This window comes from Ambystoma mexicanum, chromosome 6q (genome assembly GCF_040938575.1).
Source record: "Ambystoma mexicanum isolate Mex_15411 chromosome 6q, UKY_AmexF1_1, whole genome shotgun sequence".
In the NCBI taxonomy this organism is placed as follows: Eukaryota; Metazoa; Chordata; class Amphibia; order Caudata; family Ambystomatidae; genus Ambystoma; species Ambystoma mexicanum.
In genome coordinates, this window is record NC_090937.1 from 594,451,117 (window position 1) to 594,469,233 (window position 18,117).

The following is an 18,117-nucleotide window of genomic DNA, read 5'->3' on the forward strand; positions in this document are numbered from 1 at the left end:
AAGAATATCAATTTTTTGAGGGGCGCAAATAGCACTGTACAGACCATATTCTAGTCCCCAACCAGTGGAGGAAGCAGGGCTGAGGCCTGTGAGAACATAGAGGGAGTGTGCACCAGAGCTGATAACCAACAAGATGCAGAGCGGCTTCAGCTTCTAAACAGGACAACAACATAGCCTAGTGAGTGGCATCAGAGGCAGGGTACCATACTTTTTATGAAGAATTCTATGAATCACCAGTTTACGGGTTGTGCACATTTCATAGCACACTTCACATCCAAAAATAGAAATGTCTGCCCAACTAGCAGGTGTTTTTAAAGCTTACAATGGAACATTAGTGGTCAAAGCCAATACACGTTCCTGTGATGTCACTTCTTCTAATGCCAGACGCCGCCTCCTATGTCCAAAAAAGGCTCTCAACCTCCAAGCAGTTGCAAAAGGTTGAGAGCTATGCCGGAGTGCAGCATCATGTGCAGAGTGATCAGATGCCTGCATGCAAACTTGACTAAGACTTAGATTGCACCAGTTCAGCTGCTTGAGCAGCAGCGGGTAATGGGTATTGTCGAACAACAAGAACTTGTGTCGTGCACGGTGCGTCCCCCTCTCCCGTGGGTATTGAAGATCCTTAACAAGACAACAACAAGAACTTGTGCATCATCCCTCCACCTCCCCCCGTACCTGTGCATTGGAGCATCATCATGTGTGGCCAGGCCAGCCCGGGGAACATACAGAAGGTACCAGCCCAGCCCTGAGTGCGCAGTGCACAGCTGCACAGCCTCCTCCTCCCCCTCACCTTCAGATGCCAGGCAGCGCAGCAACGCATGCTGAGAGTGTGACTCGTCATCTCCGACTGGACTCCTGTGTTGACTCAACCCCTGAGAGGCAGAGACTTCGACAGCGAGACATCTTACAAGGTAGCTAAGTCAAAAGTAGTGGCCCACTGCTGGAGGCTCTTTGCTTGTTAAAATAGGGGGCGTTCAGTTGGGAATATACGCAACTTAGCAACTACCTTTCCTTGGGTCCTGTATAGTGCAAAGTAATCGCCTGCAAGTAATCACGATAGAGAGGAAGCGAGGAGTGAGAATGCAGAAAGTCAGAGACTTGATAATAGATGATGCGCTCTAACAGTTTTTAGAGGAAAGGAAGATGAGAAATTGGATGGTAGCTGGAGGGAAGGAATGGGTCGAGGGTTGGTGAGCATAGACAGCAGCGCCTGGCACATGCCCATCTAAAACCTAAGCCCAAGACAAAACTGCTGGTCTTATCAATGCTTGTTTTTAGCTGGGATTCAGTGCAAGGAACAGCACTATATCAAGTGGCTGAAGGAACAGCTGGTTATGATATTTTATTACACCAGTAGTACAGCTGTAATTAAGCCATTAATTATCAGCAGACTGTTTACGTATCACACTGGCAATTTGATGAAACTGCTCCATAGACCTAGCTCAAATAATCCCAGGGGGATGTGTTTTGGGCAGGGAGGGGCAAGCAGTTTGTGGCAATGGCCGTACGGATTAGCATGTTCATAGGCAGTCATTGGGTGGATACATGTTCCCAAACAACCACTACAAACTGTGTGTCCCACCTCACATGTCATCTCCCTCCAAGCGAAAACTGAAAATAGGGCTTTTTCTATAGTTTGTCCAGGTGCACCCTGCTTGTGCTAACCTGGATACTGTAAAGATGCCCCTATGTTAAATTGTGGAAATCTCCTTTCTAGCAGGTGTTTCCCTACAAAGTGCACCAGGTCATGTGGTTCTCGTTACCATAAGTGTAAGAATGTGCATTGTTGTGTTCACATTTGGGCAGTGGTCAAAGTTACGGTTTCATGTCCCTCGCGTATCTACGTTTTGCTAAATGTGTTTCTGTGTGTTCTGCTAATGTTCTGTGCTAATCAGTGATGTGCATAGCATATTTCCGTCTACATGCCAATGTATTTCCTAGTTCTGACTGATGCATTGATGCTTGCATGTAGTTCATCTTGGAATAAGTATATGCCCTCTATGTTCCTGGTGTGTTCTGTTTATTTGGTGAGTTGTGTGTTTATTTAGTGAGTTGTGCGTGTTGTCTTCGCATGCTGGGTGCGTGTTTCTCTGAGCGTGCATTTAACACACGTGCTGTATGTATATACGTTGGGATTTGGGTCTGCACTATGAGGGATGCAACATTCCGATTTTGCATTGTTAGCGTGTGTTGCATTTGCATGATTCGTAAAGTTGCTTTTGATTGTGGGGGTGATTTGATTTGTATTTGATTTGAGGGATTTATTAGGTGTCACATGCAGAGTGAACAGCATCAACACCATTAACATGGATCTGGTGATGCGATGGTGGTCACTGGATTATAAGATTCTGGAAATGAGGATGTGTAGTGACTACTGCTTAATCGCATGGGATTCTGCATTCCTCTATTCGCTAATCACTTGTTAAGGGAATATTTTCTGGACTCTCAAACACATTCACCAATTTATTAGTCATACTTTTTAATGACTACAGGTTTCTATGTTCAGACCTATAAAGTCCAAGCCAACCTCATGAAGGTAAGGAAACATTAATATCTAACTACCGTAAAAATATGATCAGAATCATTAAAGGGACAATTCAAATTAACGCTATGATTAAAAATGTTTAATAAAAGTTAATGGGTATGTATGTAGCCCCTGGCCCAATTAGGGCCCACCTAGACATTGCATATCCCCTAACAGAAATGAATAAATAAATGACACATATGCCAGGGTAGGGACAGTGTTTGTGTGTTTATGCGTTTTTCTTTGTGAACTTACTTGCTTTACCTTGTACTGAGCCATCCAGCTCCACCCTGTGGCTTGATGGAATGTTGAATGAATAAAGACCAGTGACAGCTCTCTCATCCTCAAGGAATGGTCTGGGCCGTGGAGAGAGCATGAACGAAAAGAAGAAAAAAACATTTGACAGGTAAGAGTCAGACTGGGAGAGAACAGGCAGGTTGTGAGGCCCTCAGTGGGGGGACGTGGGCTCGAGCAGACCCCAGGGGTTTAAAGGCATTATGAAAAAGCGTTTGAAAATCTCCTCTGCATTGTTGGTGGCTTGGTATCTAACATACTTGTTATGTCTTACCCTACAAAACCTGTAAAATGCACTATTTTAACCCAATATTTAAAACCTTTTCTCAAGGGGACAAACCCTTCCTCACTACTCTGTCACTCCTATGCATTTGGCTGGGGGCAGAACAAGTGCCCTTCCTTCCACAGGCTATTCTTAATGTAGGCCCTACCACATTAGCTCCAGGCCCCACTTGTTTCCGTACTGCTATATTATTTTTGTGAAAAGTCGAGTTCTTTGACTAAAACACAATAAATAAATAAAAAAGCAAGGTCCCAAGGTCCCCCCCCCCCAGATTTGATGGGTCTCCTACGCCCCTGAAAAGAAACATATGATATCCTCTGCTGTCTCTTTGTCTTAGTCTTCCTGTCCAGTGTGCGATTTTTCACTTTCTAACATCTGGGGCCATAGAAGTGTAGGCAGCCCGTCTACCCGCTTGGTCCACACTGCAATCTGTAATTTGTGTCGTTCAGTCCCCTTATTTTAGACCTGTTCTGCCTAGCTGCTGCTTCCTCCAGCCACATAGTATAAGCTCCCCATTGCCTGGGACATATGTTACACATCTGATTCTCCAAAGCCCATCTCAATGTCGATAGTTTGTCCAAATTAAAAGTCCCTCCTAATCAAAACTGAGTATGCCTATTAACCTGTGTCAGTACGTGCCATAGTTCGAGGAACTGAAACATTGCGTTTTTGAATTTGGAATACATACATTGAACGGAGCTGCCCGTGAGAGGAGTCTATACCTGCTTTGGCTGCTCTTTCACCTTCTCTGTCCCTTCTTTTCTTAACAATTGTTCTTTGAACACTTGCCCTGTGACAACTGCCCCTGTGCCATATGTTCTTTGACTCTCCTCGTTCTAGTGGTCCTGTAAGGGGCTATAGGGGCTATAGGGCAAACACTCCACACTCACTCTCATTGGGCTGTCTGTTTCTCCCTCATGCCTTTTCCCTGTTTTTTGTCCTTTTTATTCCCTATCTACAACAGAATATCAATAAATACAATTGGCCCTTTCAGCCAAGCCCAAACCAGATCACATTAAAAAAAAGAAACAGAATACATTAAAACCAAAACCAGAATATACCAGAAAGACTACAGAACTATCTTTAGGGTATACCCAACACAGAACTGCCACCCCATACTGGCATAACCTCAAACCAATTTACTTGTCTCACCATCCTTATAAACCCTTGCCTCTCCTGAGTAGCACACATGAGCACATTCCTTACGGGCTTCCTCTTCCCGATTACCCCCTGGAGCTTAGCTAGTACTCCTTACCTCCTTCAATATTGCATGTGGGGAATTTCAGTGGAGGTAACCCGCAAGAATGGTGATTCATCTACATTGCGTGACAGGTCTGCGTCACAGTCCCAACTGTTTGAGTAATCAGGCACTCATCTCACTTTTCAGTGATGGTAGGAACAAAGATTGATGCATCTAATTTGATTGGAAGACAAGCAGACAGCATCACACATGTTAAACCAATCTAACCTGATTAACCCGCCACACCCTCCAGAGCAGTATATTTTATACATGGCCGACCCTATGACCACCACATGTTTGAGGTGGTTTGGGCTAAGCTTTCCAGCATGATATTACTACCTCCAGACATATAAAAAGTGTGCACACATAAACAGACTAGTCCTTTCTCTCTATCAGTGTTGTATAATGATGTATGATAATAACACTTACGGTTCAGCATTGCTGTTGATGTAGAACTCCGGTCTCACAACTTCAGCAGAGGTTCATAGGGTATGCAACCCCATGATAGCTTTCTGTTCTACTGACCTGCCCATTGTCCAATCCGGTCTATACTGGCATGATCCACTGGCCTCAGTTCAGCAGCCTTGTACCTAGTTAGCCATTCTTGATGCACATATAGGACACTTCTTGTCCACGGCCAGAATGGGAAAGGGTTTCACCTACCATAATCTGCTAAAAGAAAAATAATGAATAATAATGACATGAGCAGGTTCTGATATCATAGGGAACAGAGAACAGAATAGTCTGAAGGATAAACACCATTAGGAACGAAAACACCCTATCCCCCCCCCCTAGCTGTCCTAGTTTTCATTTATCAATTAATGTATCTGGTCTGGGGACGGTTCCATGTGTTAATATCCCCACAAAAATATTGCAATACAAACATATCGCCATATTTTTGCAGCAATATTGAGACATGGACCCTGCGGGGGACACCCCCGCAACTCCCGCATTATTTTTAAATGTGCTGGGGGACACCCCGCAAACCCTGCTCCCACAAATTATCCCCCCCAAAAATATCCCCTATGGCGAGACAAACGACCATATGTATGGCAATATTTTTGGTGGGGATAATATGTAGGGATACCCTGGGGACTGCATTCTACCACTCAATTCCAAGATGAATCCTCTTGGGAATGGCACCCTGTACTCATGATGAGCAATGACATCCATATCTGAAGAAGGAACCTGTTGTGCTTTTTGCTTATGGTGACCCTGGCGACCACACCTCTTGAAGGACCTGGATGTGCATTTTTTCCCGGTTAATAGTGAGTTCCACAGCCAAGATAGAGACTCCCCGTTGTACCTAGGGAGGAGAACTGTGGTGCTTCAGGAGTTACATTAGCTTCATGGGCCAGACAGGAGTGGATTACTGTTGCATTTGACAGTTGGATTATGGTTTATACTGTTAGTTCTTCAAAGGGTGGATGTGCCCACAATGTAACACTTCAACTTAGGACATACAGATAAAGCATTCCCTTATTCTATTTTGGTCTGCTACTTTTTAAGGGCACTTGGTACCCTACATTGACCAGATGCACTGTAGACATGCTATGTTCAAATGGCTCTCTGAATTCAACAATTGAACTGGATTTATACACAATAGTGTGAGGAAGGCAAGCTTCTGAACAATCACCAGAGACGCTACCAATTTGCCTAAGGACATTTCATTGATGCTCACCTTTTCTTCCTTGCAATTTATTTTGTGAATCTCTCTAGTTTCCAAAAACATTGTGATGTCCAAAATGCCTAGACCTTACCTTTTACATCGTTTGAAGAATGATGTCTTGGCATTTTCAAAAAGATAAGAAAATACTGTAATTTGTGACGCTTGCCTTAACTGGTCCCAGTATAGTAAGGCTTGAGATGGCACTCAGATGGCCCAGCTATTTACTAAGAAAGTTGAAATGGGTGCATTGTGTATTCATATGTCAAGCAGCTGTTTCACTGAGAAAAAAGGTCTTGCCCCTCCACCCTCACCCCCCTCCCCCCGTAAACATTAGCAGCCAGCTTTTGGTAAAATAAGTAGAGTCTCCAGACTGCTCTCTTCCTGTATCTACTGATTCCCAGTTCCTTGTGACATAGAAGGGACAAAGAGAGAGAGTGAGAGAGACAGAGAGAGAGACAGAGAGACAGAGAGAGAGAGAGAGAGAGAGAGAGGGAGATAGAGAGAGAGAGGGATGAGAGAGATACAGGGATAGATGGGGAATGAGAGACAGAAAAACAAGCAGATAGTGTCTGACAGTGAACAAGTGAGAAAGTGAAATGGGACCTGTCTGCAGGTGGGAGCATGGCCAGGACACCTGGTTGTTAGGTCTTTTCAAGATGTTTCTGTGACTTCCAATGCATTGTGATGCCATCTATGCCGTTCTGCATGCTGTATGCCAAGTTATGATCTGCAATATGTACTTTCAGGTTGGTCTGCCCATCCAGGTCTCAGATTGACCCCTGAATTAACCTGTTCATATTCTGCTGTCCATCACAAAATATGCACACCAAATAAGCATACCCACACGTGGCGACAGAAGAGCCCTCACAACAGACATCAAACATTGGAAAACTACACCTCTGCAGCTATCTTACATGCCACACCCCAAGCCAATGCATCCTAGCACCATGGAGTACAACATTCCCCTTTGGACGCAAATGCCTCTATGCGCTTGACACAGGATATCTAGAAACGGACCCCCACAGAGCTCATGGTACTTCCTGTCTGGATGCATCAAAACAACAGCAAAACTGTCTTGCCTGGTCCCCTCCACCCCCACTAATCTCACCCGCCCCCTCCTTTTCAGATACATCGGAGCACATACAGAGCATTGAAATGGCATAAATAGCGTGGTATAAATTCCAATAGCGTAGCACAACCTAACATAGTTCGAAACACGGGCCTCTATCTGGTGCAGACTTGAAATACATCTGATTTGCTTTTGCCGCAATTGACAGGCAATTATTTTTAGGTGAGATCATGTATTGATTACAAAATAGACAATACGGCAAAGGCATACATTCTTTGCTATTATTGTGTGCTCGTATTTTGAGTATCTTTATTTATAGTTTCACATGAGTAAGGGAACGTTGGAGCAATTAGAGAGTGACCTTTTCTCAAACGTAGAACTGGATCTTGGTTTTACAAACATATGTCTTGTAAGATTGCCATATGTTTTTCTACTAAATTAACAACCACGTATTACATGTAATGAGGCACCAAAATGGCATTGACCATCTGCTATTCAAAGGATGTTTTTTTTTGTGTGAAAACAATGCAAAAAAAATCTGTTTATGAAAGCACATTTCATAAATACATGCTTTAAAAATGTCAATTATGTTTCTGGGTAATAGAGCACAATGCACAAGCCCTGTTGCCTAATGGATTGTCCACGTGTTTGGAAAAAAAGATGAGCACACATATGAAGCTAGTAATTCAGTTGAATATTACCTTATTAGATTGGCAAAGGTATTTTTCATTATCACAGCGTAGAATAATTTAAAGTGTGTTCACTAAATGGCATATACGTTTTTTTCTGTGGTTTTGGAAACAAGCCATTTAAATAAACAGGTAATCTATGCCTTGTTTGAAAAGCAATTACTACTGTGAAACCAGTTTTTAATAAACCGAGTTCTCAGGAATGAGTATGTATCAACTTTAAAACACACTTGCTACTCATAATAAAATGTACCTATTTATTTTTGCAACGTTTTCTTGCAAAAGGTTATACTGAAATGAAATGGCGGTTTAATCACATCCACTTTTACGCACCATGCCTTATTCTGCAAATGTGCCTTTATGACGTTTTCGGCAGTGCATGCATGCCACTGTCTTTTACCATCAAATGTAGACCAGACGTTTATTTCCTTAGAAAAATGCTTATTGGCAGCCAGATGCGAGGTGGTTGATATGTATTTCACAGTCTCGCTTATTAGTCTATTTAAATAAATCAGGGGTCAAATCTAATTTGTGTGGGCTACCACTGAACATACTCTAGTGCCAAGGTACCAATTGAAATTTAATTTCCCGAATAAAAAAAGAACACTCACCAGCCACTTATTCAAGACAAGTTGAACATCATCTACGATCCCATTGAAATGGTCAAACTACTTCAGCACTCAGAGAGGAGCACTTTCGCTAAACCAATACTCAGCAAACACTCAATTTGCACACTTGAGTACATGTTGAATATGAACATGTTATTCTTACACATGACCAGATTTTTTAAAGCTGTATTTGTGCTTTGGATTGAGGGCTTACACATATTAGATCAAATTGAGAATAGGTTAAGTGCAACTCTACATTTGGAGTTGAGGGCTTGGTGAGCAAATCCATTATTCATTTCATGAAGGCTTCTTTAAGTTAAGTTGAGCATTGTTTAAACTTTTACATAGATTAAATTGAGCACAGATTGAAATATTAAAAACGTATCATCTTTGACTCGGTTAGGTAATATTTCTCCTTTGGCAATTTTCCCTCTATATTTTCTATGGACCAGCATTTTATTTTTTTTTGCTTTGGCTGTTGAACATGTTCTGACCTTTTTGGGGGGGGGAGTAAAGCCTTCACATTCACTTCTGCTACCTTATGCTCATTTGTTATGCAGAAATGATCAGTGCTTCAGACTAGCAGTACTGGGAAACTGTTTCCCTTTTAACTTTTTTGACTTATTCAAAATGTTTAACATTGTACACATCTTAAAATCCAGTACATTGGGAATACTTCTGTATCACCATAGCCTTTTACATTTGGGAAGTTAGGTTACTATTATATGTGTCTAAAGACAAGCTAGTGGCATCAGATATATTTTTACAATGTTTGTGTTATTTCTAGTGTGCACAGTTGGGTTCAACACATATATCTATTAAATGTGGCCAGTTCCCTAAAATGGCCAGGCCGCAAAACTTTTACTTGTTCTTTGTCATATTGTTGTTTGGCCTTCTTACTGCCTTGCCTTGCCTGACTTGCCAGGTCGGAAATCCCATGTAAGGTCATGCATTTCCCCAGGAAAGCTTCTGATTCCACGGGCTAGTGATGCCTTTGTGTGTGTGTGGCCCAGGAAGTGGGTTGGACTGTCAGGTCCCATTCCACATCCATGGTGCCTGAAAGTCTAGGTGTGTGGCATGAGTGAAACCCACAGTGGTCTCTGAATGGACCACTGCTGGCTGTTTAATTGGTGCAGATACTTACCATTAGTGGGCTTGTACTTGCTTTCAGGCAGAATCTTGGATAAGAAGAGGACTCCTGCATCCATTTCTTCAGATCAACTTTGCAGCCAAGTATCCTCTGTAGAAGAGCAGCCAACTGAAGATCTGTGGACAGTTCCCAAAGAGGCCCAGCTTCCCTTCCTGCTTTTGTCCCAGAGAAGCCATGTAGGTCTACCTGACCTGCGAAGACCGTGAGCAGTGCTTCAACCCTTGGACTGGTGGTATTAACCAATCTTGATGCTTTCTTGAATATCCAACCATTCAGAGACTTTTGGAAGTGTCCCTGGACCACCCGCTGGACTGACCAACTCTCCAGTGGGGTACCTTGCTAGAACCATTGCCATTCTGAGTTTGTTTCTGGAATGTTGGTAGTTGCCAGTTTGTGGTGTAAGTTGCCATTCTGGCAAATTTCAGCCTCCCAGCTTCAGGGATCCTGCTCTGGAAGACCTTTGTCAACCACGACTGGAAGGATGCCTGCCATCGTCTGTGTGTGGTGGCCGTCGCTGGAACTCACCTTCCACTGTCTGGTTAAGTGTAATGAATAGTTTTGCATCAGTGCCTTTTCCAGTTCTTCATTGCCAAGGGTTGCACTCTGCTCCTGGAACCGTCCATAAGAATCCTTTCACCCACAGCTCCTGGGCACTTCGCATTGGAAGCAACAGCGGGAAAGCCTACCTGCAGCAATCACCAGTCGAAACCATCGAGTCAATTGGGACAATAGGAGTCAGGGTGAAAAGAAATCATAATGCATTTGTCTCCCCCTGTTTACCTTTGAATAAACCTTAGAATAAATATTGGTTAGTCAATTCCATCGTTTTTTGATCACCAGTTCTAGAAGCAGCTGTCCCTGAATGATATGAACATTATTTTACTTACCAGTAACATTGTTGAATCTCTTCTCTGGAACATTTCACCAAAAGAGGAACTCTTCCTACTCCAAACCCCCTTCTTCTGCAAAGAAGCTCTGTGACTCTTGGGCACAAGGCCCCACTCTTCACAACGATTGCACTTCTATATTTTGGGTATATTTCTCGTGATATTTTTCCACTCTACTGCATCATTACTTACCTTCCATTTTGTTGAATAAGTCATTGAATGCAATCCTAAGAAACTAAGGGGTCTTTATATCGTACTAAATAATAAAAGGCTAGATGTATGTTTGGCCAAAGCCATCCTGCCGCTCCCCCTGTTATCACTGCTAGAGGGAGTTGTTGCCTTATGTATACAACAATAAGCTTTCAAGTTCTTCCTCCAGGCAAACACAATGTATATTTCATGTTATCACCAATAGAGGGAGCTGGTGCCTTACACATAGAACAATAAGACTTCAAGTTCATCTTCCATGTAAACAAAAAGTGTATTTCGAAATAATAACATACAATTAGCTGCATAAAAGGCCCAAGACAGGGATACCACTTTAACAGCATACTTCAAGTTGCATACACTAAGAAAATATATACATTTAAATAAAAAACATATAAACAGAAATTCATTTGATTAAGCGCTATTTCTCTAACAAAGTAAATTACTTTTTGTGGATGTATTTATGTATTATGTAATTATTAATTGCAATATTTATTGATATGTATTGTTATATCAATAATATTCCTCATGTACGTTTTAAACTTTATTTGACTTCAATTTACTTTATTTTAAGATCTCATGTCTACTTCGAATCATGGTGCATGTGAATTGTACTACTTTGGCATCCCTCAACATTATATATTTGAGTCCAGAACCCATAAATGGAATCCAAGACAATGTGGAGCAGATACAACAATTGGACGTATGTACTATGTTGAACTTTCAACGGATTCTGTGAGATTTTGCTTGAGGTTACTACTCCTCCATGTAAAAGGAGCAAGATCCTTTAAACTTTTTTTTTCTATTACAATAAATTATGTTAAAATACATCACATAATATATTTACACTCTGAACATGTTTTCCTTTACGCACATTAGCCCGTGTACACTAGAATGTTTATAATTGAGTGTTGTGTAATATTATCACCTACTTGTTTCATTTTCTAGTGTGTGATTTGGGCCTAGAACAAATATAATATTTTTGCACTTATTGTGTGCTTCACTGCGTGGACTCATTGTGGACCCACGACCCTACTCACACTCTCCTGAGAATAGCGTTGACTGCTCTCCTCTGCTACCTTGAATGGGTTTTGGCTAGCCTTTCAGAGTGACCCTGTTCATTATAACTAAGGTGGCTTCATAGAATCTGTACAGCCTCTGTATTCCTTTCTACCTCCCAACAGTTTACATTTTCAGATGAAGCACCAAATCCTCTCCATCCAATTCTGGTTCAAGGAATTCAGCAAGGATCATTTATTGGCCATGGCACACTTTGGGAAGAGTGATGACTGCCAAGAAATACATGCTGCCCTGCTAGCCATATATAAGAGGTACATCAGTCAAATTTCACATTTAAGAGGTGAATCAGGCACATGTCACATATGGCCTTTAGAATTCCAATACTTCAAAAATAGATTCAAGGGTTTTATTTTACAGAACACAAATAACCCTGGAGTTTGATTGCATGTGACATAAGTAGGACCCTGTAAATGCCATCCCTCTGTCTCCTGCTGTCTGGTTCTTCCCACCCTACCCTAAGCATCCCTATCCCATAAATTGGTAACTAGAGATTAGTAAAAAAAACTGCCTAGTATGGTGACTGGAGTGATGACAGAAAGACCTCAGCCATTTCTATCTCACACCCTCCAGGCTTCTTCTAGCTGGAACCTATCCTAATATTGTGCAGGATTTCTAGTTTTCAAAATGGAATCTGGTGCCCCTTTAAATGCTCAGTTTCATTGAATACATTCCCTTTTATGTCTTGCATCGCAGTCCCTGATGTTGCTTTTTTTCTTACACTCCTACTACTATTTTCTCTCCTTTTTCTCTCACTGTCTGCTCTCGCTCCCTTTGTTCTGCCGTTCTGATGATCACACAACTCCTGCCTACTCTCTCTGCTTCTGGTTGTCCCACCCTACTATTCTCTTGTTTCCTCTAGTCTCTCTCCTCTCCCTTCTATTCTCCCCTGTCCCCTCTACTGTCCTTTCAACTCTCCCTGCTCCTCCACTCTCCACCCATCTTCTCCTCCCACATATATTCACCCCTTTCACTATCTCATATACTCTGCTCACCAGCTCTCACTTATTTTCCTACTCTTTCTCTATCTCTCACTCATACCTTCCAAAAACAATGCGTGCAATCTTACCCACAAGTAGCACTTTTACTCACAGCTAATAACTCACCTGCAACAATCTCCCCTTCAGTCTCATTCATGCTGCACTCCACCATCCTTACTCCCACTGGGCTCCTGTTCCATCCTTTGAAGCCAGTGATTCCTGTCTGCTTGATACAGGAATCATTGGTTTCAAAGTTATTATTTTTCTGTAGTGAAGCATCTTTCTTGCGGGTGCATGGTAAGCAAGTTTCTGAAGACTCTGAGTTCACCATTTTATTTCTCTCTCACAGGTCAGGTGGTTTGCTTTCCACCACAGCTGTTTCTGGAGGTTAGAGTTTGGAGAATTAAAATGGAGAACCCTGGCCAGCATGGGGTACGGCAGGCATTGTGAGACTGACCGTGGGACTTTGCACTTATAAACAAGTATATACAAGAAGGCAATGTCTACCCCCTCACAAATCCCTCAGTCTGCCTGTGGGTCACAAAAGGCACTGGTGAAAATCCTGTTAGGCCTCTGATCCAGATTGGGAGGCATCTCTGCCCCCCTAAAGTCTGAGAACCCTGACTCTATCACAGAAAGCAATGCTGCCCTTACAAATAAACTATTATCATGGTTATCGCCTTGGTGAAATTTGTTTTTTGGGTAAGTTGCAAGTTTGATTATCTACTCTGTCTACTCTTCAATGGATAAATGGTTGCATAAATGTACCCATATATATATATATATATATATATATATAGGCAAAACCGTTTGTCCTAACCAAGAAGAGAGTGCATATCAAAACCTGTGTCTCTGCAGCTTCTAACAACTTGGCTGAACTCTTTAGAATCTGCAAGGAACTGGCCAATCCTGCCACAGTCTCTACCTCTCCTGCCCCCCCCCCCCAGGGCCCTCTGTACGGCACTGGCTTCTCACTTCATCTCTAGAACTCAGGACATCCTGTCCTCTCTCTCCTCCTATCCCATCCCTACCCCCACTCCCTGCTCTTCCTTTGGCCTTTCTGCAGCCTCCTCCCTCCTTCTCTGCCTTTCCCCTGTTCTCTGCTGACAAGGTTTCTAGCCAAGTCTGATCTATGAAAGTCTTGTCAAAACAGGTTCACCCCTGTTCCTCCAAAACCATAAAGGACCACATTGACTCCCTGGCTCCTGCCCTGGCTGATTTCTGCAATCACCCCTTCATCACTGAAGTCTTCCCATCTGCCCTGAAGCACTCGCTTGTGCACCCCCTTCTTAAGAAACCCTCTGCCGACCCCTCCTGCCCGGCTTACTATTGGCCCATCTCCATCACTCCCTTCCTGGGTTAGCTCCTGGAGAAACTAGCCATCTCCCTGCTTAATCTCCACACTGAATCTGTTGGTTGTCTTCATGACCATCAGCCTGGCTTCAGAGCTGCCAGAAGCACGAAAACTGCTCTCCTGAACATCCGTGAAGACCTGCTGTTAGGGAGAATTCTCTGTTTAGGCTGAATTTCCTAACCTAGTGAGTCCCCAGCAGCTTTGCTGGATTTCTGGAGTTTGTTTTTCCATCCTGCCAAGAGTCAGACTCTTTTTCTCCCACTCTTGGACATGAATGTGTGTAATTCCTTTGAATGTCAATGTGTTCTATGGGCTATGGGGTCTTTTACTCCAGAGGGTCTCATATGTTTTACTATGTGTGTTACAACGCACTCTCCGTGCCGTAGCACTAGGGCGTCCTAGCGGACCTCCATCATAGACTCCATACCCGGGGACTGACTACTGTCTCCCCGGGCATGTAATGTCACCATTGGCTTTACTAGACCTAAATTTACTAACAGAACTAGTACAAACCATCCTATTGTGGACGTACTAGTAGGGGTAATTCGATTACTCCTGGGTCTGTTATTCGAGGGGGCACTGTCCCGTCCCCCCTCTTTGAGTTTTGGCTGGTGGCAGTGGAAACTACTTGTTATGTTCGACCCGAATATAACCCTATGGGATTCTTCCCATTGTTGGAGATTGATACTTTTCCTCGTTAATCTCTAACATACCACCGGTTTACTTATCTTAAATAAGTCTATCGGATGGTATTTTCTGCCAGAACTTGGTTTTTAAAATGGTGTCTGTGTTCGTCTCTGTGACTCCTAAACCAAAGTTTGAGCCCTTTGTTCCACTTTTGGCGGGCTTCTGTACAGAGACCCTCCAAAGTAGTGCCATTCTGTCTGGGTTACCACAGGGGTGTGGGAGGGGGTTTAGGCACCCAGGACTGAGTTGCCTTGCCAACTCCAGCCGCACTCTGGCGTGATTGGCCCAAGTGGTGAGCCACCCCGCTCACCACTTAGCGTGTTTTGATTGATAGCTAGGCTGAATGAATGGGGGTTTTCTGCATAAAAGCAGGGCTTTTGGGACTGGATCTTCAGAAGTCGCCACAGAGGGGATCTCCCTGCCGGAGAGTCTCTTCCCCTGACTGGTGGGAACAACCAGTCCCCTTTGCTTTTTCTTCGCTCCAGGATGCAGTGGTCGAATAGCCCGTGCAGAGCACCTTGGCAACCGGATAGCCACTACCCCTGTACCACGACCAAAAGGTGGTGCCTTGTGACGGAGCACTCCACGGCTGGTCTCTTCCCTGGTGGTGCACCGGACTTCACTTTTCTTCGACGACGAGATCATCTCTACTCTTGGCAAAGACCCGACGTGCATCCACCACCAGGAACAACTGCCCCCGCCGGAACTGTTTCTCCACAAACAAGGTACCGTGTCCGCCTGGCTTCCCTTTCTGCCGGATAGAGTGAGGTGTCTTAATCCTCGCCTTTCCATTGGATCGCCTCCAAGCTTTCTTTAACGTGTTGTTCTGAACTGGTCCAATCTTTCCATAACAATTTTGCGATAAAGACTCGAAGCGCATTTCCACTGAGACACTTTTTTGGGACATATCGCCTTGCATCTCTCCGAGTGGGCCTGGCCTCTGAACTTTGTGATATGCAGTAGACCCTGCCTTACTTGCCTTGCATTTGTCCGTAAAGTATTGGTACCGAGTTGACTTCATAACCTGCCTTATTTTTCTCTCCCGTCCTAACGAATACTAGAGTGCCATCTAGGTTAAAGCATACACCTCTGTCTGCAAATAAGTGATGCCGGTAAACCTAGACTTGTCGAACTATTGTTAGGGGGATTGATCTTTTTTTTCTTCGTATAGTAATTGTGATTGAAGTTGTTTGCCGTATTAGTGCCAGAGTGTTTTCTATAGATGTGTTGTTATAAATAAATACCTTTATATCTTTACACCGAAGCCTTGTTCTGTGTTTGCTTGTTCTACTGTGTAGATTGCCCTGTATTGTATACTCCACATACTGCCTAACTCTTCTTGAGGGAAGTCTGACTGCTCAGCCACAGCTACCAAGTGAATCTGTGTGGTACAGACTGCTTCCAAGTGGGTTTACTACCAAACACCTGTAGTCCTAAATCTTTTGCAGTGGTCCCAGAGGGAACTGCACAGGTTTCCGCCTAACACCTGTTCTCCAACCTTGACTCTAACACCCCTTGTGTCCTCATCCTGCTTGCCCTCTTTTCAGTCTTTGATACTGTCAACCATGCCATCCTGCTCAACCGTCTCCGTGATAACCTGGGTATCACTGGTCAGGGTCTGGCGTGGCTGACTTCTTTCCTCTCCGACTGAACCTCCCAGGTTCAACTTGGGTGCTTCCTCTCTGCTATCTTTTTCTAAACCTGTGTTGTCCCCAAGGGGTCTAACCTCTCTCCCTGGCTGTTCAACCAATACCTGGCACTCCTGGCCCACTGCATAGCTGCTCTCTGCCCCTTCTTCCAGTGCTACGCAGATGACACACAGATCATCTTCAGGCTACCCTCGGCCTCCTACTCTACTTCCCTCATCTCTGACTGTCAGTCTGCTATCCAGGAGTGGTGTGCCGCCAATGACCTCTGCCTTAATGCCATTAAGAATCAGATTCTCCTCATCTGCACACGCTCTCCCTCCTTTCTTGTAGCTCTCTAGCCGGCCTCTCTTGGCCCCCTTCCTGCTCCCACCTGAAAGGCAAAAAATCTCAGGGTCATCTTCGATTCCACACTCTCATTCTCTCCTCACATCTCTGACATCTCTAAGAAATCACACTTCCAGCTACACCTCCTCAGAGTATTCTTCCTTTTTTCTCCTTCCCCCAGAAGCTCACTGTCTGGTTCTCTCTGGGCTGGACTATTGCAACAGCCTCTTTCTAAATCTGCCTGCTTCTACTCTCCGCCCTCTGCAATTTATGCAGAACAGGACTTTGAGACTTGTCCTTGGCCTCAAGCCCAGGGATCGTATCTCTCCAGGACTGAAATCTCTGCATTGGCTCCCAGTGGCTGCGAGGATTAAGTTCAAAACCCTCTGCATCATCCACAAGGCCTTCTAGGGCCTGGGGCCTCAATACCTTCAATTCTCTCTTCCTAAATACCTTCCTTCTCGAGCTCTTCGCTCATCTGCCTCCAATTACCTCAGATTCAGTTGCTTCTCCAAGCAATGAGTTGGTGGTAGATCTCTTTCTTCGGCTGGGGCCTCCCTCTGGAACAGCCTCCCTACCTCCCTGAAACTTGAGGCGTATCATCTTCAGTTCCGGAAGCACCTCAAAACCTTTCTCTTTGCATCTGCTTTTTCTCCTCGGCTCCCTTGCTGATTTCCTGGCTGACACTGAAACTACACTGGTTACCTGGCCACCCTCTGATCTCAGGCCCTGTACCACTCCCCTGCAGTTGCACCCCTACACTGCCTTCCTGGCAACCCCCGCACTTGGTGACTGTTTCTTTATCCCTACAGTCCCACTTCCAGCACTTGACAGCGGACGTCTGCACTTAGCCTTTCACTTGCCACCTGCTGCCCATACTTTTACTTACTGTTTATTATTGTCTTATCCCATATATTGCACTGTCCTCTCCCCCTTCCCTTCTTGCACTTCTCCTCCTTCCCCTTGCCATGCACTTGCACAATCTGAATGACACCTGGCCTAGAATGATCGTTGTCTGTCTTCCCTCTGTTCCCCCTCCCTTGTCTCGGCGCGACTTGTCTTTTTTCCACGCCCACAATCAATCCAAATATCTTTTCCGGTGAGATTGAAGGAATATCTAACATAATGGGAGCCATAACATCCCCTGTAATGCTTCATGACCAGCCAGATAAAAGAGCAACATCCTCTCTTGCCAACACAGGGTTAACATCCTTAGTGACTGATGTGGAACACAAAGATCAGTTCAGAGATCAAGATAAACCAGTCACTGTCTCAGACTCAAGTCATGCTGAGAGTGAATGCGAAACAAAAGATGTTCTGACCAAAGTGGTTACTGCAAACCGGTAGCACTAAGATTATCACCAACAAACATTCAACCAAGCATTGAACAGATAACGGTTGAGGAGGACAACACTGAGGCTAAATA

General features: G+C 44.0%; 1 long non-coding RNA gene across 2 annotated transcripts in view; it reads left to right on the plus strand.

Moving 5' to 3' along the window:
• Nucleotides 1-13,353, plus strand: part of LOC138515533 (uncharacterized) — a 137,855-nt gene extending 124,502 nt beyond the window's left edge. For both annotated transcript variants that reach the window (XR_011282055.1, XR_011282056.1), the window contains exons 2-3: nt 11,195-11,323; nt 13,027-13,353. This is a non-coding gene — a long non-coding RNA (uncharacterized lncRNA). The remainder of the gene's footprint in view (nt 1-11,194; nt 11,324-13,026) is intronic.
• Nucleotides 13,354-18,117: the final 4,764 nt, after the last annotated feature.